The 17,469-nt window shown below is 41.6% G+C and overlaps 1 pseudogene; it reads right to left on the bottom strand.

Annotated features, from left to right (window-relative positions):
- Positions 1-16,138: 16,138 nt before the first annotated feature.
- Positions 16,139-16,855, bottom strand: LOC124513825 (olfactory receptor 6N2-like; annotated as a pseudogene).
- Between the last annotated feature and the right edge of the window lie 614 nt (positions 16,856-17,469).

Below are 17,469 nucleotides of genomic sequence, written 5' to 3' on the forward strand. Positions count from 1 at the left end.
GGAGTGATAAATGTGCTATCCCTATAAGATTAAAAAAATAAAGGTGTTATCTAATAAAATATATGGAAACCCAGTAGGCGACTAGCTGTACATTAAACACAATTTGTGAGACATGTAGATTGCCTCAAGGCACTCTTTTCTAAGTTGAATTTTCTCTAGCACTTACAGCTACCTACAGTCATTTCTTTCTTTCTGCTCTCCTCCTAGACCCTCCTTCTGCTGTGTACCTGAGTTTGCCTTACTGGCCTCACTTGTGCTTTTCGTTCTTATTTTTGTATCTGTTACCAGTGACCTAGCATTACCGACTGTTATATTCAAGGTACACTTTAAGAAAGAGGGAAAGCAAAAAGATTCTGCTGTATTAAGGGAGAGAATACATGTATTTGTGTATTGAATCAAAAATATTTATTGAAAAAAATTTATTGAGAGTCTAATATTATCCAGGCATTGTGCTAGGTGCTAGGAATAGAATAGTGAACAATGTAGATACAGCTTCTGACCTCAAAGAAATTACAGTTTTGGTGGCCTTGGTGTTCAAATGGTTCAGAATTTATGTTTTTTACATTATAGATGATGTAGTTCTTGAAAGCACTGCCTATAAAGAGAATCTCTACATGTAAGATCCCAATATTCTTATTTACTTTAATTTTAAGAGTAATTACATAATTACTAAAAATGATTTAATGTAAAGACCTAACAAAGCATTTAGTAGCCATATTGAACAAACACAAATGCTCAGAATGTCCCTTGCTTACCTAAATCTGCCCCATGTTTTTCCTTTAAGACCCCACTCAAATTCTACTTTCTCTTGGAATTCTCCCTGACTGTCCTGTTCATGTCATTTCTTCCTCTGAGAAATTGTTTATTTCCCTTCATTTGACAAGTAGCATGCATGGCTATTTATGTTTTATGTATATGCCCCATCTTTCTACTGAGATTATAAATCTGTCAAGGACAGAGACAGAAAGCCATTTCTAGCTGTACACTCAGCACTGCACACAGCAGACCTATCTTCAGAGGATAAAATCTGAGCTCCTCAGCATGGAATTCAAGGTCTTCCATGGCCCTGCTTCTGCCTCCTTCACCAGTCTCATCTCCCACCAGGCTCCATCTCAGTTTGTCATATCACACCTCTGCATCCTTACTCATGTCCTTTGCCTGGAAGATAGATCCTGCCCATATTTGTTTTTCACCTGGCTAATTCCCCTTCATCTTTTAATACTTTCATCCATCATCATCCTCACTGGAAAGACTTACCTGATTATTTTCTCCCATCCAACACATTTAGTGAAGTGATTCTCTCCTGTGTCCCGATGGATTCATTGCAGACCCATGTTTAAGCAGTAATCATATATGGTGGTTTGCCACTGCATCTTCAGTGCCTAAAAGAACATTTGGCATAGGAGACACGCAATGAATACTTGCTAAGTGATGAGCTTAATGGTTAATATCTTCCTTCCTTAATAGATTATTATTATTTCCTTAGCTTCAGGTACCACCTCTATACTGATGATCTCTCCATAATTTGATGCCATAATATATGCTGTGAAGGAAAATCAATTTGCTGGGAAGGCATATAACAAGGGTAACTCATTTGGATTGGGTTGGAAGTATAAGAAAAGACTTCTCTATATGGCATTTGGCTAGAGACCAGAAAGACCAGGCAAGTATAGGCCATAAGGTGGGGTAGGGGAGGGAAGGGTTTCAACAGAGAGATTAGCCACAGCAGGATCCTGCAGTGGTAAAGACCTTGAAATGTTTGGGATCAGAGAAAAGGCTAGTATGGTTACAGTGTGCTGGTCAAGTGGAAGAACATGGCAGATAGGGCTGGGGAGGTAGGCAGGAAACAGATAATACAAGGTCTCACTGGATTTCACTGTAAGTAGGATTAGAACTCTTCAAATGGTTTTTAGGAGAGTGACATGATCAATTTTATATTTTAAAATCACTCTGGCTGATATGTACAGTCTTTCAATAGGACTGGGGGCTAATAGACATTGAGAAGCCAGTCACGGTACTATTACAATGTTACCAGTGAGAGATGATGGTAGCGTAGGCTAGTAGAGTAGTGGCAGAGATGGGGAGAAATAAATTGAGCTCTATGTATTCAGAGGTAGAAATTATAGGATTTGGTAATGGATTATAGAGGAAGGCATCAATAATAACTTTCAGGTTACTGGTTTGTGAATTGAATATGTGTTTGTGCACATATGGGAGATGGGAGAGTTCTGGAACAGAAAAGGTTTGGGGAAGAAGAACAATGATGAAGTCAGTTTTGTATAAGAGTATTCTGATATAGCAGCAGATGTTAAATAGGTAGCTAAATATACTGGTTGAAACTCAGAAGAGATACCTGAGCTAGAAATCTGAATTTACAAGCCATCAGCATGTAGATGGAATTTAAAAGCCTGAGAATGGGGTGCCTGGGTGGCTCAGTGGTTAAGCGTCCAACTCTTGATTTCAGCTCAAGTCATGATCCCAGAGGCATGGGATTGAGGCCCACATTGGGGTCCATGCTGAGTGTGGAGCCTTCTTAAGATTCTCTCTCTCTCCTTCTGTTCCTCCTCCCTCTCTAAAATAAAAAAGTCTAGAAATGGGTGAAATCATGTACAGAAACTGTTCAGAAGGAGAGAGAACCCAGAATGGAGCTCTGGGAATTCCACTATTTAGAGGTCATGTAGAGGAAGAATAATCAGCAAATAAGACTGAGGAGGGATAGAGAAGTAGGAGGAAATCTATACTTGCCAGTACAGGGAAGATAAAATATTTTTTTGAGAAGAGAATGGTTTAGGGAGGAAAGGCTGATAAACTCTACTAAAGGCCACAGAGAGAAGGAGCAAGCTGAGGACAGAGAAGAGTCCATTGTATCTGATAACATGGAGGACATTGATGACCTCACGAACAGAACTTTTGGTATGGTGATGGGTGAAGAAGCCTCTCTGGAGTGAGATAAAGCAATGAATAAAAAGTGGGGGCACCTGAATGGCTCAGTCAGTTAAGCATCCAACTGTTGATTTAGCTCAAGTCAGGATCACACGGTTTGTGGGACTGAGCCTCATGTCAGGCTCTGCGCTGACAGCACGGAGCCTGCTTGGGATTCTCTCTCTCTCTCTCTCTCTCTCTCTCTCTCTCTCTCGCTCTCAGTCTCGCTCTCGCTCTCGCTCTCGCTCTCTCGCTCTCTCTCTCAAAATAAGTAAGAAAACATTTCTTTTAAACGAAGATGACACAATGAATGTTTAGAACGTTCTTTGGAGAACCCTGGCTCTGAAAAGAAATAGATTTGGTGAGAGCTGGAACAGATTGCTTAAGGGAAGATGTTTTCACAATGTGAAATAATAGACAATGTCCGAATACCATTAGGAAGAAGAATTTATCAGAAAGGGAGAAATTGAAGATGCGGGGGACCAGGGGGATATAGTGTTTTATGGACCCTGCAAGGGCTGGAAGGTCCGAAGTCCAGAGCACATGTGAAGGGATTGGCCTCTGATCAAAGGAGTGACACACGGTAACAAACATGTACTGAATACCTACCATGTGCTTGATTTTGTTTCAAATACTGGGGTTATGACAGTGAGTAATGCCTGGTCCCTGCCTTCATGGGGCTCACAGTTTAGTGAAAGAGACAGACAAGTAAACAGCCAATTATAATCAGGTTGGTAATGCTGTGATAATTACAGGGTCCTATGTCAGTCCTGGGGACAGTCATTATTATGGGTTGAATTTTGTCGCCCAAAGAAAGATATTTTGGAGTCCTAACACCCAGTACCTTAGAATGTGACCTTACTTGGGTAGGGTCTTTACAGAGGTAATCAAGTTAAAATGAGGTCAGTAAGGTGGGCCCCAATTTAATATGACTGGTGTCCTTATAAAAGTGGGAAATTTAGAAACAAAGACACACACAGGGGCATTGCCATGTAAAGATGGAGGCAGAGATTGGAATGCTATGCCTGCAAGCCAAGAAACACCAAAGATTGCCAGCAAATGACCAGAAGCTAGGAGAAAGATGCAGGACAGATTCTTCCTCACTGCCCTCGGGAGAAATCAATGCTGACTTGATCTCAGACTTCTGGACTCCAGAACTGTGAGGAAGTGAATTTTTTTTATTTGTAATTTAACTTTATTTTTTATTTTTTTAAAATTTACATCCAAATTAGTTAGTATATAGTGAAGCAATGATTTCAGGAGTAGATTCCTTAATGCCCCTTACCCATTTAGCCCATCCCTCCTCCCACAACCCCTCTAGCAACCCTCAGTTTGTTCTCCATATTTATGAGTCTCTTCTGTTTTGTCCCCCTCCCTGTTTTTATATTATTTTTGTTTCCCTTCCCTTATGTTCATCTGTTTTGTCTCTTAAAGTCCTCATATGAGAGAAGTTACATGATTTTTGTCTTTCTCTGACCAATTTCACTTAGCATAATACCCTCCAGTTCCATCCACGTAGTTGCAAATGGCAAGATTTCATTCTTTTTGATTGCTGACTAATACTCCATTGTATATATATATACCACAACTTCTTTATCCATTCATCCATCGATGGACATTTGGGCTCTTTCCATACTTTGGCTATTGTTGATAGTGCTGCTATAAACATGGGGGTGCATGTGTCCCTTCGAAACAGCACACCTGTATCCCTTGGATAATTGCCTAGTAGTGCAATTGCTGGGTTGTAGGGTAGTTCTATTTTTAGTTTTTGGAGAAACCTCCATACTGTTTTCCAGAGTGGCTGCACCAGCTTGCATTCCCAACAATGCAAAAGAGATCCTCTTTCTCCGCATCCTTGCCAACATCTATTGTCTGAGTTGTTAATGTTAGCCATTCTGACAGGTGTCAGGTGGTATCTCATTGTAGTTTTGATTTGTATTTCCCTGATGATGAGTGATGTTGAGCATTTTTTTATGTGTCAGTTGGCCGTCTAGATGTCTTCTTTAAGAAGTGTCTATTCATGTCTTTTGCCCATTTCTTCATTGGATTATTTGTTTTTTGGTGTTGAGTTTGATAAGTTCTTTGTAGATTTTGGATACTAACCCTTTATCTGATATGCCATTTGCAAATATCTTCTCCCATTCTGTCGGTTGCCTTTTAGTTTTGCTGATTGTTTCCTTCGTTGTGCAGAAGCTTTTTATTTTGATGAGGTCCCAGTAGTTCATTTTTGCTTTTGTTTCCCTTGCCTCCGGAGACGTGTTGTGTAAGAAATTGCTGCGGGTAAGATCAAAGAGGTTTTTGCCTGCTTTCTCCTCGAGGATTTTGATGGCTTCCTGTCTTACATTAAGGTCTTTCATCCACTTTGAGTTTATTTTTGTGTATGGTGTAAGAAAGTGGTCCAGGTTCATTCTTCTGCATGTCACTGTCCAGTTTTCCCAGAACCACTTGCTGAAGAGGCCGTCTTTATTCCATTGGATATTCTTTCCTGCTGTGTCAAAGATTAGTTGCCCATACGTTTGTGGGTCCATTTCTGGGTTCTCTATTCTATTCCATTGATCTGAGTGTCTGTTCTTGTGCCAAGTGAAGTTTTGTTTTTTAGACCACTCAGTTTGTGGTACTTTGTTATGTCAGCCCTAAAAAGCTAATACAGACACCCAAACCAGTCTGAGAGAGAGGCCTCGGTCAGGTTAAGAGAATCCTTCCAGTGGAGGTGTTGCCTGAGCCGAATCAAGATAAGTAAGTAGGATTGCATGGGTGGGCCTGCAGAGGCCATTCCTTGTAAAGTGATCATCACCTGCAGGGGTTTGGAAGTGAAAGAGTGTATATGTCCAAACTACTGCTAGTAATCCAGTGTGGCTGGATGTAGACTGTGTGACCATGGTGGCAACAACTGAGATCTGAGAAGCTGGAGCCAGTTCATGAAAGGCGTCAATTCCAAGCCAAGGAATTTGGACTTTATCTTGAAGCCAAGTGATTGGCCTTTAAATATTCATTTCCCCTCTCAACTATTCCCCTGTCTCATGCCATTTTTTTTCTAGGAAGCCTTCTCTTACATCTACTGTGGAACTTCTCACACACAAATATGGAAAATAACTTGCTTCTTCTCTCTTCAAATATGCAGTGATATGTCCTATTATGTCCTGTTTACTGGGATATGCCCGGTACCTGGCAAGTGCTTGGCATATAGTAGTCTGTTAATAAATGGCTCTCTGGTGTGTTCCTAGGGACAGCATTGGTACTCCCTTGGTTCTCTTTGGTCATATTCCAGCACACTCCATATTTTGTTTTCACTCTTCTCTCTTCTTCCTTCCTCTCACTGATGACCCAGCACCAATGACCCCCATGACACTTGGCTCTCATTTCACTTCTCCACTTGGTTTTCTCCTTGGGCAAGGACTCTGGGAGCTCCTAGTATGCTTCCTCTAACACAGAATTGGCAGTTCCCCCCATCGGGCAGCCCCTCATGCATTCAGGTTCCTTATTGTCCCCAAGGGAGCCTGGTTCACATTGCACAAAACCCTGCAGTCCAACCTTGTCACCTTGCTCCTGCCCCTGGTTCTGCCAGGACTAGTGCTTAACTGACCCTAAGAAGGGTCATTAGGTCACTTTCAAGGAAGTATCTCTGGCCAGAATGGACCAAAGAACAGGTGGCAGCTTTGGCAAGAGGATGCAGTTGAGGCTACAGGATGCAGCAATGGGATTGCTGGGCTCAACAGGTGGGCAGGGTCAAGTAATCTGAGCAATCTCCAAGTGAGCCAGATTTGACCCATGGGATCTCCACCAAAAAAGGCAAACTAGGGCACCAGAACAGGAAATTAGGAAGAATGATAGTCAAGGCAAGAGGCTGAGCAGAAACCACGTGCACTAGATTGAATTCATTTAAAAAGTACATCCACTCGGGGCGCCTGGGTGGCTCAGTCGATAAAGCGTCTGACTTCGGCTCAGGTCACGATCTCATGGTTTGTAGGTTTGAGCCCCCATCAGGGTCTGCTCTGACAGTACGGCTCTCTGTCTCCCTCTCTCCCTGCCCTTCCCCTGCCCTTCCCCTGCTTGTACTTTCTCTCTCTCTCAAATCAATTAAATAAACTTAAAAATATAAAATAAATAAAAAGTACATCCTCTCAAAAAAAGTGCATCCTCTCATACCTGCCCATTTCTACATGCATAAACACACCCCAACTTGAGCTAGCACACACACATACACACACACACACACATCCCACAGACACAAAATGCTGGCACACAGTGTCATACTCACAATGGAAGAACCTAGTGTGACATGTTTTGTTTGGCAGATATTGTAACTACCTTATGTGTTTGCAATTTGCAGGGAAAGATGTGCTCTTTACAAGTGTATGTCCCAAATAATAGAAACATCTCTTGAAATAACCAAGTTTTTTTTTGTTGTGATGGTTTCAAACAGATAGCTTTCTGTCTTCTTATACCAATTGAATCTGATACAATTTAACTTTTTCTGGATGATTTCAAGCAATCTTTATAGATACTCATTATTGGGGGCTGAGCTGAGATAAAGAGTGTTATTAGGAGCTATATTGAGGTGTATTGGACTCTATCCCTCCACTAAACATTCCCAGTATTAAATATCCCATTTACACAGACACTCATATTATATATATATATATATATATATATACACACACACAACATATTTCTATATAAATGTCTCTACATAAGATACACACATAAATCATGCTTATAGACACACACACCATACAGTTACTTGCAAGCAACCTATTCACTCCCTGCAATGAGATTTGTAAGTGGTTCCTTTTTCTATAGCCAATAGCTTGCTTCTTTCGTCATTTTCCTTCCTTTTTCGCACACTAATTGTTGGGATTAAGGAGTTAGCCCCTCATTCACTGCAGAGTTGGTGGTTTTAATTGGTTGCACCTGATTTAGTTAAAGAAGGCATTTTAACTATAAAGGACTTCACAGGGAGATAGGCTCAGGGGGAGTTATTAAAAGCAAGTGCAAAACAGCTCCTTGGGAGGTCATTATTTTGCATTTCTCGCCTGCCTCCCCACCCCCACATGTTTATTATTGGTAACAAGGTGAGAGGAAATCCCGTGACTTCATTAGAAAACTGGAAAAATACCTTTTCCTTATCAATACCTTCCTTTCTTGCTAGAGCACATTTCTTCTGGAATGAGATAAGGCAAAGTGGCCAGCCCCAAGCATCCTTTTTGTCTAAAGGTCAGGGTTAATAAACTCTCTGGAGCTTCAGGGCTCATCCCTGGAGAACAACCCTATCCTCCCACCCCCCACCTCCCACATACAGACAGCTACATCATAAGCTGAAAGTTGTAAATAACATGGACACCACCTACCCTGGTAGTATTCACAAAGGGAGGGGAGAGAAACAGTTTCAGAGGGTTTCACTAGCATCTGTTTTACTAACATATAAAAAATGTGCTCATCACAAACCCTGTTTGTTGAAACCAGGCTGGCAGAACCTAGTGTGACATGCCTTGGTTGGCAGATACCTTAACATCTGATCTGTTTGGCATTGGCTGGGAAGGAAATGTTTGCAAGTGCATGTCCCAAATAATAGAAGCACGCTTGCAGTAGCCAAGTCCTTTTCATTGTAATTGTTTCAAATGGATAGGTCTCTGTCTTTTCATGCCAAGTGAACCTGACATAATTTGCCCTTTTCAGGTTGATTCCAGCCATCTTTACAGACACTAATCATTGAGTTGGGCTGGGATGTAAGGGGTGTCCTTAGGAGCTATATTGAGGTGTATCAGACTGTTTAATCATCCACTAAATGGCCCCAGGCTGCCTATATTTTTTTACAACTATCCTGTCTTCTTTCTAAAGTCTTTGCTGATAATGTTGTTTATGCCTCCAGTAACCCTTTGACATTTTCCATTCTACCCTAGACTCAGAAACCAAGCCGAGTTACAATTGTGTATAAAGTAAGATTGAAAGCCTTAGGAGTTTTTCTATAAGTACTCTGCATGAGTTTTGGTGTATAGATTTTATATCATCTCTTCTGGATGCTCTAAGATTTTTAAAGGTTAAGTCTTAGTTTTTAGCTCTGAGAGTACTAGACAATTATGGTTTCCAGGAAGGGAACTTTCAGATAAGTGATGTATCATTGTAGTTAGGGTTAATACACATAAAGTAAACCTCACAAATAGAAAAGATATGTTTCTTTAGTACATTAATACCTTAAACAGAATCATATGGGTAATTAATGCAAGTTTCATTTACATGTGAAACTTGACTCTACTTTTCTATTTATTAATACAGATCCTGTTGAGGAATCTACTCAGTAATACTATTCACTGTATATATATTTGGAAGTAATAATAACAAAGAATAATACCTCAATCAATCCATTGACAAGAAAGTTCATTTGCATAAAGTCAGTCTGGTACATAGAAACAGAATTCATGGAAGCTCTCGGTCCTTGGGTAGTGGTAGTGGCAGCTGAGAAAAAGAGAGAACCAAGACCACATTAGTGGGAGAAGTTAAAGGTGTGGAGACTTTTTTTTAAAAAAAGTTTGCTTTTATTTCTTTATTTCGACGGGGGGAGGGGCAGAGAGAGAGGGAGATAGAATCCTAAGCAGGCTCCACACTGTCAGCGCAGAGTCCAGCGCGGGTCTCTAACTCACGAACCATGAGATGACCTGAACTGAGATCAAGAGTCAGATGCTTAACTGATTGAGCCACCCAGGTGCCCCAAAGTTCTGGAGTCTTTAGCTCAAAAATAACTGGTGTGGGGCCATATCTTAGGAAAACTGAAAAATGTCCCACAAGCCTGAGTCACAGCCTTCTCTTGTAGCATGGCTGGAATGAAATATGTTTCTGACATTATTCTGGGAAGGAGATTTCTAAAGAAGAAGAGTCAATATTAGTAGAGGTATTATTTTATAGTTTTGAAAGATATTCTGACTTTTTACTAAGTCAGAGTGGTCTTCCCACCAATTAATAGCAGATAGCTCAATGTGTGCCAGGTATCATGCTAAGCGTTTTGCATGTATTGTTTCATTTAGGCGCACACAAACTTTGCAGGTGGATGTTATTTCCATTGTGTAAATAAGGAAACTGCAGTTCTATGAAAGTTATTCACTTGACCAAGTTAGTGAGTGGCCAAATTGGGTTTCAAACCCAGTTCTAACTCCACAGCCTGCTATCTTAACCACTACCATATGCTGTAGCTCCTTAAGAGTTACAGAGAGGGAAGGAGGCAAACCATAAGAGACTCTTAAAAACTGAGAATAAACTGAGGATTTATGGGGGGGTGGGAGAGAGGGGAAAGTGGGTGATGGGTATTGAGGAGGGCACTTGTTGGGATGAGCACTGGGTGTTGTATGGAAACCAATTTGACAATAGATTTCATATTTAAAAAAAAGAGATATGGCATAAGACAAACATTCTAGGGTACTTTAACAGGTATATGTTAGTAACTAAGCTGAGACTCATGTTGAGGGGCCCTTCCAAACCCTACTTATCTACCTCCAAACCCATGAGGCAATGACCTTTGCTAGTGCTGACTAGAATGATGATTACAAAATGCATGAAAGAGAAAGGACAGTCTAAGTGTCCTAATTTCTCAAACAATCATCCTTGATGCCACATCTATAAAACCGAAAGGGAAGTTGTTACTCACTGCTTGGAACTGTGACCAAGGTCAAATGGACAACATGTTTTAACTTTCAGGAGCAAAATTGGCAACGTCAGTCAATCAGTCTTGCAGTAGCTAGCATCAGTGGTGAAATATATGCTACTTTCATGTCACTGAAAAAAATGAATGGCTATTGTTTAGAGCAAAGGATCAATCTCAAATATTGTGTGAGATGAATTTGCAAGTGAGATACTTTATGTGTTAAGAGATACTTATGAGGGGTTGAACAATATCAAGAGCAAGAATTGAGACTGCCATGGAAGGTTTAAGAATGGTGTCCTTGATGATGCATGAATTGGCCATCTAGCCATTCACAGGACAGATGGAAGTATTGTAAAGGTCAGAGATTTGCTTCATTAAATGTCTTAATGCCTTGCAACTGTAAGAATGATGGCTGAAGAATCCAATTTGGATGAAGAAACTAACTTGTTCTGGAAGAAACCCTAAACACAAGCAAAGTTTCTGAAAAGATGTCAATGAATTTTGAGTGATGAATGAAAACATGAAGGACTTGACATTTGTTTTGAACTTTCAAGGGAAACGACAAAACAAGGTGTTCTCAAGCAGAATAGTAACCAGGGTAGAAGCTGGTTTTTCTAGTATGACCAAGAGACAAATGATAGAATTTTTAGAGGCAAACTTTAGCATGCCCGAGACCCTAAAATGGGTTCAGAATCTGACTACAGATGAGGCTAATGGACTCATACTGTTCTGCTAGCAGTGATACTATCCATGTAGAATTCACTCCTCAAAGGCAGTCAGTCAAGCTAATAGGATAAAAATTCTAAAGCACTGGAGAAATTATGTGATTAGCTTCTTTTTTAAAAATTTATTTATTCATTTTGAGAGAGAGAGAGAGAGAGAGAGTGCACAAGCAGGGGAGGGACACAGAGAGAGAATCCCAAGCAGGCTCTGTACCGACAGTGCACAGCCCGATACGGGGCTCGAACCCATGAACCATGAGATCATGACCTGACCCCAAATCAAGAGTCGGATGCTTAACTGACTGAACCCAGGTGCCCCATGTGATTGGCTTCTTCACCATGACAGGGCTGTGGATGGCAAATCACTTTTGCAATATTAGTTGTACCTGAGGACATTCAAAAACTCCTGTGGGTTCAGCTCCATCCTTGGATCCTAGTTTCGCACAGGGGGAATCTTAGAAATTCAGGCTTACTCTGACTTTGTCATCCCATAAACTTACTTGGGGTTCTACTTAATTTCCTGTAACTCTCTTCCAGAATCCAAATCTTTTATTTGGTTCCCCAACTGATTATCCATTCCCTCTGAAAGTAGTGTTCTGATTTGCCTCTCTTCAGGCCCTTCTAATCCTTACTTCAATACTATACTTCTATCTGCTCTTAGGACTCCTAGATACTTTCTATTTTTTGCCTTGACCCTATTCCCACTATCAGGTCTCCCTGACACTTTGGTCACCTGCTTGAGCTAGATCCATAATACTTAGGCCCTTCTTAGAGCTTATATAAGCCCTGCTGGTTTGTCTGGATCTAACTTATTTGAATGGTACCACTCTACTTAGTCTCCAGAGTCATTTATCAGACCAAGCTCAAAAAGACTTTTGACCATTTGTAGAATGCAAATTCATCCTCAAAAGACAAAAAAGTTAACCTCAGCTGAGTAAAGCCAAAAGAATGTATCTAAGGATATAAAACAAATACTCAAAAAAGGAAGTTCCAGTGATTTTGTTTTTAGTGTCACTGGAATATGTATATCATTTCCCAGTGGGCTTCTGTGACAGGGGTAACTCTTATTTGGACATATAAATTCTGATGGATTTGTCACACAATCCCTCCTATTACTTAAGTAGTAGTGAGAAATGCATTTTGCAATCAGCTTTATTAAACCCAAATCTTGACGAGCTAGAAGAGTAGTGAGTCCAGATACCACGTCCCCACGCTTTGTGCCTTCATTCATTTTTATGGCAACAATGATCTTGCACTACAGGTGAAGTTGAACATAGAAGGTAAACTTGAGGAGCCTGTGGAGCTTGAGAAGAGGAAGAAAAAGATGTTAAAGTTTAGAAATCTTGGAGCATACGCCAGAATGCTCTCTGAATCCAATTCATTTGGCTGGGTTCCTGATACCTGTCTAATTCTTGGCAGTCCTCTGTTCATAAGGTCCTGAAATCTGTCTCTAGGCCCCTCTCTGAAGTTTTACTTCTGGAGATACTGCTCTGGAACACAGTTATAAATATTTCTCAATTAGTATCACCACCTTGAGAACCATGCAGCCTTCCTCACTTCCTAGCCTGGGTCCTTTGTAGAGACATGCTAATGTGGATGGGTTTCTGATGCTGAGACAGGTACTATTGGCAAGCTTCCTTTAGGCCAAGGCTGAAGCCATTTTGCTTTTAGTTGTCCCTGACTTACCCATTCCCAGTTTCCTCTTCCTCTCATCTGAGTACCCGCTGAGGTACCAGCAAGCCATCTGGCTCAAACGGTGGAGGTTAAAGTATAAATTGAAGGTGGAGCTCTTCTAATCTAGTGTGGCAGTTTGTGCTGATCAGGTTAATGAGGATAATTTCTCTTTGGCTTGTACAGAGACATGCAAATTTAATCTGATTTGCTATTAATTACTCTGTCCAATCATTAACATAATGTTTCACTAAATAGAGAAAATCTATTCATGTTGCAGAGGCAGTGTGTCAACCAAAACACAATAATAGAAAATTGTTGCCTTTTGTGTTCGGCAGGGAAGCTGCCAATGTGAGCAAGGCACATGTATGACCAATGTGAGCAAAGCACATGCTTTGACATACTTCTCATCAGTAGGGATGGGCTGTCTTGGGTTATACACTCTCCTCCAGCTCCCTCAGGGGAATTACATACATTTGTGAGATGATTGGTAGGGAATACAGAGGTACACTGTTGTTTGGGGGGCAGAGTGAAGCTAATTGGCCCACAAGTAGATTAAATAATCACATCTTCAGTGAGAACAACATAATGCTTTATCAAATAAATGAAATGACTTTAGATGGCTCTTTTGTATTCTTTTATTAACAAATGTTTATTGGGGGCGCCTGGGTGGCGCAGTCGGTTAAGCGTCCGACTTCAGCCAGGTCACGATCTCGCGGTCCGGGAGTTCGAGCCCCGCGTCAGGCTCTGGGCTGATGGCTCAGAGCCTGGAGCCTGTTTCCGATTCTGTGTCTCCCTCTCTCTCTGCTCCTCCCCCGTTCATGCTCTGTCTCTCTCTGTCCCAAAAATAAATAAACGTTGAAAAAAAAATTAAAAAAAAAAAACCAAATATTTATTGAACAATGATTATGTATTAAGCACTGTAGTGGGTACTGGGGATGTAGCATTCAAACAAGACAGACGCAGATCCTACTTTTGTGAAGTTTATAGTCCAAGTAGAGGATGTATATCTATGTGCCTAAAGATCCATGTCTATAATCATTGATAATTTAGGAGCAGAGAAATTTATAATGAAGAAATGACAAGGTCAAGGTGTTCTAAGAGCATATCATAAAGAGACTAGGTGGCATCCAAAGAATAAGCCAGGTGAAAAGTAGAGTGAGGAAGGGGAGAAAGAACAGCATGTGTGAGAGTTTTGAGGAGGCATGTCTGAGGAACTTAAATTCTAGGAGGAAAGAAGCTCTGAGAGCAAGAAAGCAGGAGACGAGACTGGAGATTGAGGCAAGAGTTCTCTGGGTTTTAGCCATGAACGGGCTCTATGTGGGCTACATGTCATTGGATGTTGTGACACAGGTAATGTTAGTCACTTCTGTGGGGCATTTGGACTTCATCCCCGGGGCAATGGGAAAGTTGTTGAAAGTTTCTAAGCTGAGTTGATCTTAGACTAGTAGATTTTTTAAAAAATTCCCAGTGGCCAACATGCTAAATAAGCTCCTCAACCTATCTCAGAAACCTGGATGCAAGAAAAAGAAAAAAAACAAGACATATATGCATGGAGCAGATTAAGCATTTCCACTCTGCATCTGCACAGAAGGCCCGGCAGAACCCCTGAGAGGCTGAAAAGTAATTACACTTCTACTCTGGATCCATGTCTTAACCACAAGGAGTGTGTTCTGCAGTCTCTATTTCCTAATTGAGGGTAATTAGAAGAAGTTAAAACTAGATTAGGGACAATTAGACCCTATACAAGAGGGAGCTCTGTGGGTGGTCAGGAAGGGAGTAGGAAGAACCAGCTGGGAAAGTGTTTCCCCAACTGTTTGGTGTTCTTTGACTCATATTGTAGGTGGAAGTTCTTGGAGGGTTTATCTGTGCTCCTGGTGGTGCCCACCTGGAGGGTGGGCAAGTGAAATAAGTGAGTTATACACACACATATATGCACACATGCACACACATACCGCTAACAGCCAGTCGAGATTACCTTTTCCTCAAGCCAAAGGGCTTCATAAGCCAATAAATGGAAAAAAAGAGGAAAAGAAAGTGAAGGTTTTATTACAACTTGATTGAAGATGTCTTATTTGAGCAACTGCTTTTTTGTCTGGATCTAGATACTGTAGGAAGGATATGGCGAGTATATGATCTTGTCTTTAATGAGCTTCCAGGTCTATTTGAGAGATTTGGTATGGCTGGAGCACAAAGTGGGAGAAGGGGACTGGTGAAGGATAAGCTCAAGAAGTGGCCAGAAGCTAGGCTGAGGAGTTCTGACCGCATCCAAGGGGCAGGAGGGAACCATGGAGAGTTCCTGTCACCAGGGAAAGGATAGGGCCAGGCTTGGATTTTAGAAAGCTACATCTGGCCACCCTGGGGAAAGTGGATGAGAGGACATGACAAGGAGCAAGTTTGGGAGGGGGGTTAGTCAGAGCTGCCTGTGGAGAAAGCTGGGGGTATCTATGACCATGTGGAGAAAGCTGGGGAGGAGAAGCCAGTGTAGGCAGAAAAAAGTAACTTACTTCACTCTTTTCATACACTAAACATTGATTGCTTTGATTCATTCAATCAACAAATAATTCTTTTTCATCTGTTCTGTGCAGAACATCATGCTAGGGGGACATTAAGAGGAATAAGAATAATGTTATTCCAATCTTCAAGGGGACTGCATAACTAACTTTTCAAGTGAGTGGAACAGTCAATAGCTGTTCTAGAATTTTAGAGATGGTTCTGCTCAGTGGAGGGGCAGATGATCTAAGAAAGAAGAGAAAGGGAGGTGAATGTGCATGAACCCTGAGGAAAGGCATAGTGAAGAGCATTGCTAGGCAGACGCTAAGAAAGTATAATAGGAAGTACTAGACAATAAGTTTGAATGGGAAAGGTATGCGGACTATGTGTGTATACAAATGTGTGTGTGCATGTGTGCATGTATGTGTGTGTAGGTATACATGGGTACACATACATAATGCAACCAAAAACCTTAGCACCAACAGATATTTCTATAATAGAAAGTCAGAAAAAGGAAGAGAAGGAGAGGGAGAAAGAGACAGAGAGGGAGAGAGAGATTTTTGTGGCATGCCAACTTGGGTTTTCCACATTTTCTCTTAAAAGACATCTATATATGGTGGTATAGCCTGATGGAATTGCGTTTGTTGGGCAAACTCAACTTTACCAAGCAAGGCTTAACCTGGAGGTCCCAAGGGCTTTAGGCTGTAGGGCCCAAGGGAGGGTCCCTGCTCTGCTGGCCAGTTCCCTGGAAGAGGGAGAAGCAGTGGCCTGAATCCCCAAGTACTTTGTCTAGTGCCTGACTGAGCAGGATGGGCACCATGACAAAGGAGGCCAGGAGGAAAGTGGCCTTCTCCACCACCTCAGGATCAGAACAGGCCAGATTTAGTAGAGGATCCAGGTCACTGAAGAAGTGGCCAATCTCATAGGCTGTACAGGATGGCAGCTGGAAAGTCATGAGGACAGTGACCACAGGGGTTAGGAATCCATCCAGCCAAGGCCCACTTGCAAACATAATGCACGTGTGGAGGTTCATGAGGGATGGGTACTGGAGACAGCTGCAGATAGCAAGGTAGTGGTCAGAAGGCACGGCCTGGCAGCACAAAGCACTCAACTACGGCTAATGAACTGAAGGAGAACTGGGCCACACAACCTGCAAAAGAAGCTGCCTCAGGATCTGAGAGAGGGTCTGCAGCATCTTAGGGGCAATGGAAGTAGTGGACCAGATGTCAAGGAAGGACAAATTGGACGAAAAGAAGTACATGGGGGTGTGGAGGCTGAGCTTAAAGGAAATGGCTGTGAGGATGAAAACATTCCCCAGCACGGTCACTACATAGATGCCCAGAAATATCCCCAAATGAAAAGACTGTAGCCCATGGAGATTCCCAGATCCCAGGAAGAGAAATTCTTTGATCATGGCTGGATTACCTGTGTCTGTGAGATTCAAACATTAGACCTGAAAAAAGGAGAGAAATATCACCAATTGGAAAAAGAGCTGTGCTCCTAGAGGGAAGCAACTGCACCAGAAATGCCATAGACTATAAAACTCAAAGATTTTGTCTTTTCTCCTCCGGAACAAATTTTCTGTTTTGTTCTACCAGGTATATTTATCTAATACTTGTAGCAGAATCAGAAACTATGCCCTGGGGAATGAACACAGAGGGCGTCTCCTCTGCTCTTTTCCACTCTTTTCCTTGACATAACATGTGACAAGTCTACCTCTGGGAGTCTCACAGTGGGAGGCAAACACCTCTTAATAGGGATGTCGTGCAGAAGCTTCTCTGAACTTCTGAAACTCAGCCTCTGAGACTCAATAAAAGTGTGAGTCCAAGATCCTAAAATAACATCAGGAATTAAGACCACCCTATCGCCCATTGAACCCCTAAATCAGGGTGGGTTCCACCAGAAATGAAATTGGAGGGAGGAGGGGAATTCAGAGATATTGATCTTAATGTACCTGTAAGAAAAATAAGACTCTCTGCCAGGCTCTGGGGACACGTCGCTGATTGCTTCCATGGCATCAAATTCCTA

The sequence above is a fragment of the Lynx rufus genome, unplaced genomic scaffold (genome assembly GCF_022079265.1).
Source record: "Lynx rufus isolate CCGP_SWC_20201006 ecotype Redwood Valley unplaced genomic scaffold, mLynRuf1.p SCAF_19, whole genome shotgun sequence".
NCBI lineage: Eukaryota > Metazoa > Chordata > Mammalia > Carnivora > Felidae > Lynx > Lynx rufus.